This window comes from Rhinopithecus roxellana, chromosome 14, assembly GCF_007565055.1.
Source record: "Rhinopithecus roxellana isolate Shanxi Qingling chromosome 14, ASM756505v1, whole genome shotgun sequence".
Classification (NCBI taxonomy): domain Eukaryota; kingdom Metazoa; phylum Chordata; class Mammalia; order Primates; family Cercopithecidae; genus Rhinopithecus; species Rhinopithecus roxellana.
In genome coordinates this window covers 83793638-83810314 of record NC_044562.1, presented here as the reverse complement: position 1 = coordinate 83810314, position 16677 = coordinate 83793638, and the positions used below count along the sequence as shown (strand labels likewise).

The window sequence follows — 16677 nt, the reverse complement described above, 5'->3', positions numbered from 1 at the left end:
TAAACCTTCCAGCTATCCTTGATATCACACGCTATTAAATATTATTTTAACAATAAACTTAAATAAGTGTTAAATACAAAGAGAGAATTAAACTACAACATATCAATCTCGAATACTTATGTTTTAAAAAAGCACAAATGTGTGTGATGTAGCATATTTCATTCCATTAAAAGCATTTTAAAAAATAACCACTGCCAAAGCTTTCTCAAAATTTTAATGACCATTTTGCATTTCTTCTCATAAAAAACTGAAAATTTTATTCTAATGTTTCTAGGGGAGGGAGGCGGGAGGAGGTTTACAATGGAAAATATCTATAACTAACAAGAAAAATTTCAATGAAGTCTAAATAAAAAATGAAAGAAACACGCAAAAATGACAAAAAGGATTGCAATGTTAAAACTAATCTGAGCTTTTACAATTGTAAAATCTCTTCTGCACTGACATCTGGACAAGCTTTACTGAACTGCTCAATGCTCTTCAATCCTGACCCACTGCCTTCAGCAGGAGAAGAACTCGTAAATTTCTAGATTACAATGTGATTGTTGTAGTAACAATGCAAAACGCAAGATTCTCAGCAACACAGACACAAACTTTCCATTGCATTATCTTGACTGCTACTAGGCAGGATTCACTTTACTGCTTTACACATAAGTGGGTTTAATATGCATGGTGAGCTCATATTCCTCAAAAGAAAAAAAGAGACACTACAACTCCAAGGTTCCCTGCTTTGAATTTCAAAACCAAAACTCCCTCAGAATGGTAGTTGAGAGTGGCAGTAATGTGCTTAATATAAAAAGTCACAGATTTAGTTCGGAAGAATTAACTAATTTGATCCTTATCCAGTTAGGTTTATCATGATCTTTTAAAAGAAAATTACCAGGAAAGAAAATATCGACTAATACAGCGATGGGGGGTTAGCATTTGTGAAGCAAAAGATTCTGTTCTAACCTTGAGCTACTTTTCAGCAAGCCAACAATAACAAAGACCATGGTAACTAACAATTTCAAGAAAATCATCCATAATATTTGGCCTTATCTATCTTCTTTCCTCAATTTAGCCTTCAAATATTACAAAGTGTTATCTCTGCATCCTGGCTAACATTGTGAAACCTCGCCTCTACTAAAAATACAAAAATTAGCCGGGCGTGGTGGCACGTGCCTGTAGTCCCAGCTACTCGGGAGGCTGAGGCAGGAGAATTGCTTGAACTCGGGAGGCGGAGCTTGCAGTGAGCTGAGATCGCACCACTGCACTCCAGCCTGGGCAACAGGGCAAGACTCCGTCTCAAAAAAAAAGTGTTATCTCTGGTCTCAGATTTTACTGGGGTTCCATCATAATGAAAGCAATTCATTTCACTAAATTATCAAGCAAAGTACTATTTGCCAAACCCTGTATCAGGCAGTAGGAACACACTATCGTTAAGACAGTTAAGGTCACTGTCTCGTAGTGGAATAGGGATATCAATTTTTAAGTTAAAGTATCCCATTCAGTAGTAAGCTAAGACTAATAGTGATTAAATGCTAAGCATCAAGAGTGCACCGAGGTAGAAGCAACTGCGCAGTAGGGGTGAGATCAGAGCAGGCTTCAAGGAGGAAATGGCATTTGCTTTGAGAAGTGACTAGAGGGGAAGAATATGCAGAACTTGAAAACTGATGTGAACACAGGGTGAAGGTCTCAAAGTTTACTCTGAGGTTTGAAGTCTAGATGATGGGGAAGTTAGAAATGCTGTTTTGTATCACACCATAGAGCCTATTAAACACTATTTATAAAATGAATGCTTCAAGTCAAAACAGTATCCAGGTCCTGTACACACTACAGTGCAATATATACATGCCCTATAAGGGCTTAAAAACACTTAATAGGCCGGGCGCGGTGGCTCACGCCTGTAATTCCAGCACTTTGGGAGGCCGAGACGGGCGGATCACGAGGTCAGGAGATGGAGACCATCCTGGCTATCACAGTGAAACCTCGTCTCTACTAAAAATACAAAAAAAAAAAAAAAAAAAAAAAAAAAAAAAAAAAAACTAGCCAGGCATGGTGGCGGGCGCCTGTAGTCCCAGCTACTCGGGAAGCTGAGACAGGAGAATGGCGTGAACCCGGGAGGCGGAGCTTGCAGTGAGCCGAGACCGCACCACCGCACTCCAGCCTGGGTGACAGAGCGAGACTCTGTCTCAAAAACAACAACAACAACAACAAAAAAACACTTACTAGATGACTAGCTGCTTACGTGTGTGTGACAGGTCATCCCTTCAGAACACTGGAAAACTAAGTTTCTAAATTGTCAGAGAAAATGGTGGAGAGCAAAATTTGGCATTTTGTGACTGTTATCAAAAAGGCAACTGTCTTTGAAAAATGAAGCTTACCGATACTTTCCATACTCAGCAGACTGAATAAGATAGCACACTGCATACTTAAGACAGGTGGAATCTCATGTTTCTGTAATCTTTTGCAGGTGCTCGCATTGACTGTGCTTTCTCTTACTTCCTAGTTATTTCAGACACTGATTCCGAATTTAACTTCAGCCTATTCTTTTTTCTCATTAATTATTATAAATGACTTTGCCACTCACTAACCTTGTCACCTGAGCCTTAATTCTCTTCAGCTGCAAAATGAGGATAAAAAACTATGACCAACACTTTCAGAACTGCTGTGAGGATCAAAGGAAATCAAGTTTGTAGAAGGCCTGGAAGAGCCCAAGGCAGATACTAACAAAACACTCCTTAAACTCCCACTGCAGAGAACTGGTCTTTTATCTCCAAAAACGAAACTTTAACATTACAAGATGTTTTCAACACAACAGAGTCAACAATATAATATTACAGAATAGCACTATATATTATACAGAATTTTGTTTGATAATTGGATAGAACAAGAGTAAATGTCACTTAAGGTATTTTCATATCGATATTTCAATTAGGAAAAATAAAAATAACTATTGTTGTGGTTATTAATAATATTCATGTGGGCACTCATTATGTGCCAGGCACTGAGCTAGTTTTCACTTAATGCTCACAACTCTATAAGGTACTAGCTATTGAATAGATGAGGAAATTAAGGCCAGAAGAGCAGGCAGCTAAGAAATGGTCTGGGGTTTAAGCACATACTGCAAAAGAACTTGTTCAAGTTCACAAAGTCCATAGCCACTAAGCCAGGGAGAATTCCACTCCACAACATGTGTTTCCACATTTTATTATTAAATACATAGCTTGACACAACATTAGCATAAAATGTCACATTCGTACAGTCCTTGTTTCTGACGTTCCCAAGCATTTGTTTGTTTTATTAACCTGCTTTATAAATATGTATTGAAGACCTTACTATGTGTGAAGTGCCGTGCTGTTTATTATGGAGAATTCAAAGTTAATCAACTCATGATTCCTGTTTACCAAAAGAGCTGATGCAGGGTGACACATAAACCACCAGTTATTATAGTATACAAGGTGGAATCTGGGCAGAAGAAGAAGCTATTAGATCGGTGCAAAAGTAATTGCGGTTTTTATTATTGAAAGTAATGGCAACAACCGCAATTACATTTGCACCAACCTAATACAAAAGTATCATCCAACCTCTAGGTTTCAAGTCCAATCTTCAAATCTCTTCTCCCACTCAGCTTCGACAAAGCTCCCAAAAGCATGTTCTGTATTTCCACCTCTTTGTTCATAATATTCATCAGTTCATTAAGCCCCACAATGAAGGCCCAAGGCCAGTCACACCTCTTCTGAAAATTTCACCTCTGTGCATTCTTTATAGTACAAGTTACCTCAGAATTGATAGATGGGGAAGGAAGGAAAGATGACAAACACATATCAATTGCCCATTAAGTGTTAAGCACTTTGCATATGTTATTTCATTTTATTCTAACAGGCCTGCAAAGTAGGTATTATTTCATCTCATTTTACAGATTGAAACCCTACCTGGCCGGGCGCGGTGGCTCAAGCCTGTAATCCCAGCACTTTGGGAGGCCGAGACGGGTGGATCGCGAGGTCAGGAGATCGAGACCAACCTAGCTAAAACGGCGAAACCCCGTCTCTACTAAAAAATACAAAAAACTAGCCGGGCGAGTTGGCGGGCGCCTGTAGTCCCAGCTACTTGGGAGGCTGAGGCAGGAGAATGGCGTAAACCCGGAAGGCGGAGCTTGCAGTGAGCTGAGATCCGGCCACTGCACTCCAGCCTGGGAGACAGAGCGAGACTCTGTCTCAAAAAAAAAAAAAAGAAAAAAAAAGAAAGAAAAGAAACCCTACCTGTCCTTTCAATACTACCACTTTACTCTTTATCATACACCAGTTTATTCAAGCTTCAGCTACTGTCTCCCATGTGGATGCATTCTATATTATTTAGAATGGAGGTTCCTTGAGGGCAGTGGCATGCCTAACTTCTCTCTGACCATCTCAGTGTCTATCTACCCCCAGTGGCTTTATACAGAGAGAGAGAGAGAAAAAAAGCAATAAGGTAGATGCCTCTTGAATATCAAGTCTCACAAATACTTTTTTAATCCAACCAATCTCCTGCCTCACACAAAATACAACTTGCACTGTCCTTTCATCTTCCCCTGTATCTCACACTACTGTGCTGTATCCCCTTGGGATAATTCATTGCCTAGCTAGGTTCATCATCTCCCTCAAAGACATAGATCAAAATTTATTCCACCAAGAAGTCATCCCTCCATATAAATCATATCATTCCCTGTTTTGTAATTTTTTTTAAGGACTTAAAATTTCCATTTCTCCTGTCTTGCCTGATACTTACTAATGCATTGTTTTGATAACTTATAAATCCTTCAACAGGCCAACATTTTCTACTCAACACAAATATAATCCTTAAGGTTAGGGCCGAGTCTCTTATTTCCTCTGCTTCTCCCAGAATACCTAGCAGAGTGTTCTTTGTACACAGTAGGCATTATGTTCACATACAATCAATGTGGAAAGACTAGTCACTCCGGTTACATAGTGGACAAGCCTCCTTTCTCATCTTAACAATTGTTAGCCTTATGATTTTTTTTCTGAACAAAAGCACAAAGTCTTCTTTACAGGAAAATGTAGATATTCTTTCACTATCTGACACAGTTCTATTAGTGACCACTAGCGTGAATACTAAATCTAAATGTTGTTCTGAGAACACCAATCTCATAAAATTCTTTTTTTTTTTTTTTTTTTTGAGATGGAGTCTCGCTCTGTCGTCCAGGCTGGAGTGCAGTGGCCGGATCTCAGCTCACTGCAAGCTCCGCCTCCCGGGTTCATGCCATTCTCCTGCCTCAGCCTCCCGTGTAGCTGGGACTACACGCGCCCGCCACCTCGCCCAGCTAGTTTTTTGTATTTTTTAGTAGAGACGGGGTTTCACCATGTTAGCCAGGATGGTCTCGATCTCCTGATCTCGTGATCCGCCCGTCTCGGCCTCCCAAAGTGCTGGGATTACAGGCTTGAGCCACCGCGCCCGGCACAGAAAATTCTTAACATAGATTGTTGCAGCAATAAATATGTAGCCTAGATCTTCAGAGATAAATTCAGAAACTCTGGTTTTACCAGCTCATCATACCCTACTATGAATTTTCACTTCCTTAAGTAAATGACATAGAGTCAGTCCTCACATTTGATGAGCTGATCTGATCCACCACTAGCCAATTTTTCCCCTCCACTCTAACAGTGAAGTAACCAAAGTGAGAGGAAAAATTATCTTTTTTTTTTTTTTTTTAAGACGGAGTCTCACATGGTCACCCAGTCTGGAGTGCAGTGGTGTGACCTCGGCTCACTGCAACCTCTGCCTCCTGGGCTCAAGTGATTCTCCTGCCTCAGCCTCCCGAGTAGCTGGGAATACAGGTGTGTGCCACCACGCCCAGCTAATTTTTGTATTTTTAGTAGAGATGGGGTTCACCATGTTGGTCAGGATGGTCTCGATCTTTTGACCTCCTGATATGCCCACCTAGGCCTCCCAAACTGCTGGGATTACAGATTTGAGTCACCACGCCCCGACGGAACAATTATCTTAAATTTAAGAAACATTAGACAGAAACTGAAATACTCACAGAATAAAACCAAAACAGCAGAAAAGAATAAATAAAATAAAATATAAGAATTTTTTTGTAGTCAAAACTTATTGATCATTAGGTGTGGTGGCTCATGCCTGTAATCCCAGCCATTGGGGAGGCTGAGACAGGAGGATGGCTTGAGGTCAAGGAATTTGAGATCAGCCTGGACAACAGAGCAAGACCCTATCTCTACAAAAAATTTAAAAAATATGTCCAGGTGTGGCGGTGAGCACCTGTAGTTCCATCTACTCAAGAAGCTGAGGCAGGAGGATTGCTTGAGCCCAGGAGTTCGAAGCTGCACTCCACTGAACTCCAGCCTGGGCAACAGAGTGACACCCTGTCTCAAAATGAAGGAAAAAAAAAAAAAAAACTTAGTGAAAGTCACATAGATCCCCAGAGAAACAGTCAACACTAAGACACTTCCTAGTAAAATTACTGAAACCTTTTGAACAGCAAGGCAAAGGTTTTCTAGTAGCTTATTTTAAGGGGGAATCAGTCTGTTGTCAAATTTCTCCACAGCAACATTCAACAGTCAGATTCAGTGGACACCAATGCCTTTTAGACACTCCACTGGAAGCAGTAATGTGCATGAAATCCTTGAAAAAAGAAAATACAAAAGAGATTTTTAAATTCAGCCAAACTCATTAATTATAAAGGCAATGGACAATGTTTAAAATTTTGAACATATTACAAATATATAAAATCTTGTTTTCATGGGATCTCCTTGAGGAATTTACTAGAAGATAAATTTTAGTCATCCAAGTGATTGTAAAACATCCAGAGTGAAATAACTGAATATTTCACTGAGTGAAATAACTGAAATAAACACTGAAATAAATCATGGTACTAAATTCCAATCATGTATGTGATTATGTTGCTATAATAAAACATAAGTAATATGAGCCATAACAATATAAGAATTGTTATGAACTTCAATATGAAAATATGAACAAAAAAACTTTTCAAAAAGATGAAAACTGAAGGAGCAAGGACAAGGTATGTAGCATACACTGTATAAGCTGACTGCTTTGCTAACTAAGATCAAAAGATATTTTAAACTGATACATCACAGGAGAATTTTAAGTAATTTATTTTATAATGCTAAAATCACCTAGTAGAAAAGGGATAATGAAGAGGAAACATATTAGTTTTATTATTACTCTGCAGAAAGGAATAATAGATCATTTTTAAGGAAATAAGAGGATCAAGAACTTTCCTACACTTACACTTATAACAGAAATATAAACTTTTCTAATAAAAAGAAAGCAAACACAAAGCTAAGAAAGCAGAACATCTTGTGAATTTTTTTCAAAAATCTATAAATTGGAAAACATAAAATAACAGTACTAATGCCACACTTTTATGTTATCTCAGAGATGTTGCAGAGCTAAACTCACCTATTGAAAGAAAAACTTTCAGTTGAATCATAAAACAGATTCTGCTCTATTCTATGGGAAAGAGAACCCCCTATAACCAAGTGTTTCATCAAGTTGCCTATTCAAAAGAACAGGCAAAAGCACACAGGACAAATAAAAATAAAAAGGAAGGAAGGAGCAAGGAAGAAAACACTATAATGCTGAATGGTGTAATTCACAATAAAAATAAAATGATTATGAATATTTAGGTGTCATATAGCACACATTTGTAAAGCAAACTCTAAAATAGATATAAAGATAATCAGATGGAAACATACTATTAATTGACTATTATCCAACCTTCTCAAAGCCTGAATAACAAGAGAATTAAAAAGTAGATATAAATATAAAATATATAAATAGGGTAACATAATAACATAGAGTTCATTGCCATATATTTAAGGTGAAATCAGATAATATCCCTTCTCTTTAAGAAATTGGTTTAAAAAAAAACTTGATCACATTTGACATCAAAGATAAAACTCCAGTAAATTCTGGAATACAGATAATAGTTTCTAATCACAATAGAGTAAAAGGAAAAATCACTAATAAATCTTGGGGTAAGAAGCTCCTAGCACCTGAAAATTTTAAGACTCTTCAAATAACTGTTCTGGCGAGGAAAGCAATGAAAATTGAAAGTGTAAAATGTCTATGTAATAATAATAAATATAATAAACACCATATATAATATCTCATACTGCTAAAACAATTCTCAGACTTTAATTCATAAGCTTAAATACATGTATAGTAAACAAAAATAAATTTATTAACATCCCAAATTTTTAAAAAATCATTAAATTAAACCTGAGGAAATCAGAAGGTATAAACTAATCAATATAAAAGTAGAAATTAAAACTTGAAAAAAAGGTAAAATAATAAAACTAGTAAGTCCTGAATCTTGTCTTTGGGGAAAACAATAAAATAGATAAAGAGTGAAACAAGTCTAGGGGGGAAAAAGGGAGAAAGTATCAATATACAAAATAAAAAATAATACCAGAGAAATGATAAGAATCATAAGAGACTACTTCCTCCAATTTTATACAAATAAAACATAATGAAATAGACTATTCTCTGGACAATATAATTTATACAAATTGACTCCATAAAATTCAAAGAAACTAATTGCCATAGAAGAAAGACAGTTGTCAAAGAGTATCAGGGGAACCCGCCCCCAATATTTCAATGTAGGTTCTTTCTATTTTTCATAAGTGTCAGCCAGCTGAGAAATAAAGAGAAAGAGTACAAAGAGAGGACTTTTACAGCTGGGCCTCTGGGGTTGACATCACATATCAGTAGGACCATGATGCCCACCTGAGCCACAAAACCAGCAGGTTTTTATTAAGGATTTCAAAACGGGAGGGGGTGTAAGAACAGGGATTAGGTCACAAAAATCACACGCTTCAAAGGGCAAAAAGGAGAACAAAGATTACATGCTTCTGAGGCCAATAAAGATCACAAGGCAAAGGGCAAAGCAAAGCTCACAAGGCAAAATCAAAAACTTCTGATAAGGGTCTATGTTCAGTTGTGCACGTATTGCCTTGATAAACATCCTAAACAACAAAAAACGGGGTTCGAGAGCAGAGAACTGATCTGACCTCAAATTTACCAGGGTGGGGTTTTTTCCCCACCCTAATAAGCCTAAGAGTACTGCAGGAGACCAGGGCATATTTCAGTCCATATCTCAACCGCATAGGACAGACACTCCCAGAGCAGCCGTTTATAGACCTTCCCCCAGGAATGCATTACTTTCCCAGGGTCTTAATTATTAATATTCCTTGCTAGGAAAAGAATTCAGCGATATCTTCCCTACTTGTATGTCAGTTTATAGGCTCTCTGCAAGAAGTAAAATATGGCTCTGTTCTGCCCAACCCCTCAGGCAGTCAGACTTTATGGTTGTCTTCCCTTGTTCCCTAAAATTACTGTTATTCTGTTCTTTTTCAAGGTGCCCTGATTTCATATTGTTCAAACACACGTTTTACAATCAATTTGTACAGTTAACGCAGTCATCACAGTGGTTCTGAGGTGACGTACATCCTCAGCTTATGAAGATAACAGGATTAAGAGATTAAAACAAAGACAGGTGTAAGAAATTATGAAAGTATTATTAGGGAAGTGATAAATGTCCATGAAATCTTCACAATTTATGTCCCTCTGCTGCGGCTCCAGCCGGTTCCTACATTTGGGGTCCCTGACTTCCCACGACAAAAGAGATACTCCCAAAAACTGTGGCCAAATCCTAGATGGTTTGATTTACAAAAAAATTCTATATAACCTTTAAGGAACAGATCATTTCAGTGCTAGCAAAACTATTTCAAAGTTAAGAAAATGTACAATTGTAGCCAAGAAAGGCAGACAAACAAGATCAATGAGGGGGGTCTTCATATACCTGGTGTACCTAATTGATATGGTTTGGCTCTATGTCCCCACACAACTCTCATGTTGAACTGTAATACCCAATGGTTGGGGAGGGACCTGGTATGAAGTGGGCGGATTTCCCCCTTGCTGTTCTTGTGATAGTGAGTTCTCATGAGATCTGGTTGTTTGAAAGTATGTAGCACTTCCCCTTCAGCTCTCTCTCTCCTGCCATCATGTGAAGACGTGCTTGCCTCCCCTTCACCCTTCTGCTGTGATTGTAAGTTTCCTGAAGCCTCCTCAGCCATGCCTCCTAGCCAGCCAGTGGAACTGTGAGTCAATTAAACCTCTTTTCTTTATAAATTACCCAGTCTCTGGTAGTTCTTTACAGCAGTGTGAGAATGGACTAATACACTAATATATAATGAAACTGTAGTTAGCCAATTTTTTAAAAGTTGCTGACAGACTCATGCATGTTTGTGTGTACATGTATGCAACAGATGCCACTGAAAATCAATAAAGAATAAGACTTTCTAAAAAGACTAACTATACCCATCTGAGTAAATAAAATATACATTTTTTTTTACCTAACACCATACTCTAAAATAGACTGTAACATTAGACAACCAAAAAGAAATTCTAAAATATTAATTAGTTTATAAATATGTTAGAAGAAATAACTCAAGAATGCTTTAATGGCCAGGCACGGTGGCTCATGCCTGTAATCCCAGCACTTTTGGAGGCCAAGGCGGGTGGATCACGAGGTCAGGAGCTCAAGACTAGCTTGACCAACATGGTGAAACCCCATCTCTACTAAAAATACAAAAATGAGCTGGGCTTAGTGGTGTGTGCCTGTGATTCCAGCTACCCAGGAGGCTGAGGCAGGAGAATTGGTTGAACCTGGGAGGCGGAGGTTGTAGTGAGCCAAGATCATGCCACTGCACTCCAGCCTGGGCAACAGAACAAGACTCTGTCAAAAAAAAAAAAAAAAAAAAAAAAAGAACGCTTTAATAATCTTGTAATATGAAAAGTCTTCCAAGGTAAGACCTAAAAGGAATTACAAAAGCAATTTTGACTCATAAATATTTTAATGCTATAGAAGACTCCACAAGTAAAATTCAAATACAAAACACATATTGAGTAAGTATATATGCAATATATTTAAGAATGAACTAATAATCTAAATACATAAAATACATAAAGCATTCTTTAAAAATGAAAAGTCTTAAAAAAACCCAAAAGAAAAATGAACAAAAACAGCTATGAAAAGACAATTCACACACACACACACACACACACACACACACACACACACACACACAAAACATACCACTGAACATAAACACTTAAAAAGATAATCTCATCAGTAATAAGAGAAACATACATTAACATAAGGCATCTTCATGAGTTGGACAAAAATGTAAATGACTAATAAAGCCAAAGGCTGGTACAAGTGCCAAGTGAGAGAGTGGTATTCTGTAATACTGAAAAAAAGCATATACATGGGAACAGATGTTATGGAAGGAAATTTGGCAGCACCTGTAAAAATCTTGAGAAGCCATGCCCTTGACATAGGCACTCCTTTTCTGGTTCTCTATAAAGTAAGGAGCATAAGTGATTAGAAAAGTATCTGGAAGAGTTCACTGCATCACTGTTTACAAGAGAAAATGTGGAAACACCATATATACTGGAAATGGTCACATATGAATAAAACGTAATACATTCAGACTACAGAATATTAGGTAGGAATTAAGAGAACTAAAGTATGGACTAACAAAGAAAATTGTTAAAACTCAGTGTCCAATTAAAAAAAAACAAATTATACAATATTACTTAGTATGACCCCATTTGTGTAAAAACAATAAAATATCCTATACTTCTATATATATAGTAAATCCTTACTTAACATTGTCAATCAGTTCTTAGAAACTGTGACTTTAAGCCAAACGACATATAAAGAAACCAGTTTTACCATAGGCTAAATGATAAAATATATAAGTTAAGTTCCTATGGCACATTTCTGGTCAAAAAAAATCATCAAACTTCTAAATAAAGACCCAAAACACTTCTGATATTAAACACTGAAATAAATGTGAGCTATATATACATTTAAGAAAGATGAGTAGAAACAAGTGAGATAACAATTTAATGATTTATCTGCTTATTCCAGTTCAGGGTCACAGGTGGCCAGAGCCGATCCTGGCAGCTCAGGGCTCAAGGTAGGAACCTACCCTGGTCAGCACCTCATTTTATTGCAGGACACACTTGCATACACACACACACACACTTACTCACACTGAGACCATTTAGACATGACAATGAACCTGACCTGCACATCTTTGGGAAGTGGGAGGAAACGAGTCTCTGGAGAGGACCCACACAGACATACAGAGAAAGTGCACACTTCACACAGACAGTGGACTGATCCTGGAATAGATTTTTTTTTCCTCAACCGTGTTAGAAAAAAAATGATGTTGAAGAAAATGACCTTATTGGAGGACCAGCTATACACATGAGCATAGGTAAGCCCATAGAAAAAGACCTCCATGAATCTATGCCAAATTTTTAACAATCTTGATCTCTAAGAAGGAAAATAAGAGAACACAGGAGATCATAAAGTGGTTATTTTTAATGTATCTATTTTCATTCTTACAATTTTTATAATTCATTTACTATCAGTGGAAAAATTAAATTTTAAAAAGCTATCAGATTACTCAAGTTAAAGAGCAAGTACTTAATAGAGTGCCATGAGCTCTGACTACACAAATATCTAGAAAAACTTCTTAAGAATTCTTACTATATTCTTTACTTCTGATCAATTATTTCTAGTAGCATTCTATGACACTTTTTTTTTTTTTTTTTTTTTTTTTTTTGAGACAGTCTTGCTCTGTTGCCCAGGTTGGAATGCAGTGGCATGATCTTGGCTCACTGCAACCTCTACCTCCCAGATTCAAGTGATTCTCCTGCCTCAGCCTCCCAACTAGCTGGGATCACAGGTGCCCAACCACACCGGGCTAATTTTTTGCAATTTTAGTAGAGACAGGGTTTCACCATGTTAGCCAGGCTGGTCTTGAACTCCTGACCTCAGGTGATCTGCCCAGCTTAGCTTCCCGAAGTGCTGGGATCACAGGCATGAGCCACCATGCCCAGCATTATGTTACATTTCTTTAAAGTGTGTTCTAGTCTGGGCGCAGTGGCTCACGCCTATAATCCCAGCACTTTGGGAGGCCGAGGCGGGTGGATCACTTGAGGTCAGGAGTTCGAGACCAGCCTGGCCAACATGGTGAAACCCCATCTCTACTAAAAATACAAAATTAGCCAAGTGTGGTGGTGCACGCCTGTAATCCCAATTACTAGGGAGGCTGAGGCAGGAGACTCGCTTGAATTCGGGAAGTGGAGGTTGCAGTAAGCCAAGATTGTGACACTGCACTCCAGCCTGGGTGACAGAGCAAGACTCCATCTCAGGAGAAAAAAAAAAAAAAGCATATTCTATTTAGAAAGTATGCATTACTGGCCGAGCGCGGTGCCTCAAGCCTGTAATCCCAGCACTTTGGGAGGCCGAGACGGGCAGATCACGAGGTCAGGAGTTTGAGACCATCCTGGCTAACACGGTGAAACCCCGTCTCTACTAAAAAATACAAAAAAAGCTAGCCAGGAGAGGTGGCTGGTGCCTGTAGTCCCAGCTACTCAGGAGGCTGAGGCAGGAGAATGGCGTGAACCTGGGAGGCGGAGCTTGCAGTGAGCTGAGATCCGGCCACTGCACTCCAGCCTGGGCGACAGAGCGAGACTCCATCTCAAAAAAAAAAAAAAAAAAAAAAAGAAAGTATGCATTACTTACACAATCAGAAAATATTAGAACTGTCAATGAGGTCATCTTTTGTAACTGAGCACCCCGGAATACTTACTAAACTTTTCCAATGAAATGTATATTTAACATGCTTTGAAAACTCCCAGTGACAGAAAGGTAATAATCATCCTGTGTTGGATATCTTTATTTCCCTCTACCCATTGGGCTCCTGGCACACAGCAGGCTGTTCTATTAGTGAAGTGAAAACATGTACTAGTTGTTAGGATGATACTTTCTTCTATGGATCTATACTACCAGTGCCTCTTCCTTCAAACAAGTGAAACAATCTCTACTTTAGTGAAACAGGAAATACATTCTATTTCCACTATCCCATATACAAACCACCCATACTTATGTTTTCTACGTTCCTTCTCTTCAGTTAAATTAGGAAATTTTCCCTTCTTTCTTTTAGGGGCTGTCCCTCTAACTGTGCTTGGTCTTTGTAGGAGGCTGAATAATTCCCCCACCATCACCCCACGTCAATGTCCTAATTCCTGGAAGCTGTGAATATGTAATCTTACATCGTAAAAGGGATTTTGCACATGTGATTATGTTAATGGTCCTGATCAGAGAAGATTACCCTGAATTATACAGGAGGTTCCAACCTAGTCGCAAGGGTCCTTAAAAGAGAGAGAAAGAGGAGAGTCAGAGTGAGAGAAGGCAATGTTTCAGTGAATACAGAGAGAGAAAAAGAAAGGCAAAAACCAAACCTGGAGTCAAAGTGATTCAGGACCAAGAGCCAACAAATGCAGGCAGCTTCTAGATGCTGGAAAAGAAATGAAAACGGATCTCCACACCTGCCCTGCCACCCAAACCCACCAGAACAAATGAAGCCCCGCTGCGACCTGGATTTCAGCACAGTGAACTGGCTTCAAATTTCTGTCCTCCAAAACTCTAAGATAAATATGTGTTGTTTTAAGTCACCAAATTTGTTGCATTTTGTTACAGCAGCAAGAGGGAAATAATATATCCCTATTTCCTTCCCAGCCTCTTAGAAGTTCTGTATTATGATCTCTTCTCTTTCCTGGATAGTCAACTTTTCTCAACTAGATTTCTCTCACTGGCTTTTACACTTACTCAAGCCTCTTGATTTAAAGACAAAAGATACTAAAATTTCCCTCCAGCTAAATTATCTCTCTTTTACCAATAAACTTCTCAATCTAAGGTCTCTACTGTAAAAGTAATCTTAATCCAACCCTTTCACCAATGATCTCCTCAAAGCTAAGTAAAATGAGCATCTTTTATTCTTCATTCTATTTGTCCTTCAGAGTCATACTGGCATTCTTGACTGGCCTCTCTCTGTTGACTCTCTTTTGTCCAGCTTATTCAGACCCAAGACTTGAACAATTTATAGAAAGATGTTCCCAAATTTTTATCTTCTGCCCAGATATCCCTGTACAACAATACACTCATATGTTTAATTGGCTATTTGATATCCCCATTTGGATGACTCACATGCAATTCAAACTCAAAAAGTCTAAGCCAAACTGATGGTGTCACTATTTGCCACCCAAACCTAGTCCTCCTCCATCCAGCATTTCTAGTTCAGTGAATGGCCACCATACACATCAAGTTACATAAACCAGGGAGTCATTTTTGACATTTCCCTCTATTCACATCCATATCCTATCCACTCTACCACAAAGTTCTGCTAATTTTACTTGCTAAACATCTCCCAAATCGATCCATTTATTTTCAGCTTTTTTTTTTTTTTTTTTTTTTTTTTTTTTTTTTTTTTTTTTTGAGGAGTCTCGCTCTGTTGCCCAGGCTGGATTGCAGTGATGCAATCTTGGCTCACTCCAGCCTTTGCCTCCCAGGTTCAAGCAATTCTCTGCCTCAGTCTCCCAAGTAGCTGGGATTACAGGCACCTGCCACCACACCCAGCTAATTTTCATATTTTTAGTAGAGACGGAGTTTCACCATCTTGACCAGGCTGGTCCTGAACTCCTGACTGCGTGATCCACCCACCTCAGCCTCCCAAAGTGCTGGGATTACAGGCATGAGCCACCACGCCTGGCCCATTTTCAGCTCTTATAATTCACTCTCCAGGAATGAAGTGGAACCCTCAGGTCTCCATAACCTAATACCTCCCTTGGCCTCCACACTGCCATGGAAATAGCTAACAGGAGAACATAGAAGTTAGTATGGTGGTAGAAACACTTTCCTCTTTAGAGTTTCCCTATGATTGTCTTGAGTCCCTCAACACAAATGTTTCTTTATGCCCTCCCCCTTCCCCATTTATGTCAACCACCACAGGTTGAGAATGCCCAGGTCATCCATTCTCAGGCCCCAGACTCTCTACTGAAGAGCAGTCCATTGGCTTATTTTACTTCACCATCCACACCTCCCCAGCTACTAAAACTCTTTTACTATGCTTCTGAATCTCACAGTTAATCAGGAACAAAATCCCACAAAATTCAACCTCTTCTCTCAACTTTCCCTTCATTCTAACTTAACCCTGTTTATCACTAAATATCACTGTTCTCCCTATGGCCCTCTTAACATTAAAACCATTTCCAGACAAAGAAAACTGGAGATAATTTGTCACTAGCAGAATAGCACTAAAATACACATTAAAGAGAAATAGTCAGGTAGAAGAAAATTGACCTCAGAGAAAGAAAAAAAAAAAAAGGAGAGTAAAAGGTAGAGAGAATCAACAGTTGTGAAAAGAAGTTAGTGGGGAGGTAGAGCAGTGAAAAACGTAAACATATTGCTAATTCAAAGTGAATATTGAGTGGACATATTAATGTCTTGTGAAGTAGAAGATCCATGTAGAATTAAAATACATGACAATACTAACATTAACGGTGGAAAGTAAATGAACAGATTTAAGTATTGTTAACAATATCATTTAAAGGAATCAAGGATGCACATTACAATATCTAGAGTAGCCACCAAAAAAACCAGTAAAATAGAGTATAACCACAAGGTAATAGAGTAAAATCATAAAATAATTTTTAAATACTTGATTAGTCAAAAAAAGGCAAGAAAGAAAAAATGATGAACATAAAACTGGTGGGACTAATAGTAAAAGAATATAAGAT

General features: G+C 38.3%; 1 protein-coding gene across 1 annotated transcript in view; it reads right to left on the bottom strand.

Annotated features, from left to right (window-relative positions):
- Positions 1-16677, bottom strand: part of GRB14 (growth factor receptor bound protein 14) — a 130619-nt gene that overhangs the window by 75314 nt on the left and 38628 nt on the right. The gene's annotated exons all lie outside the window — the stretch shown is intronic.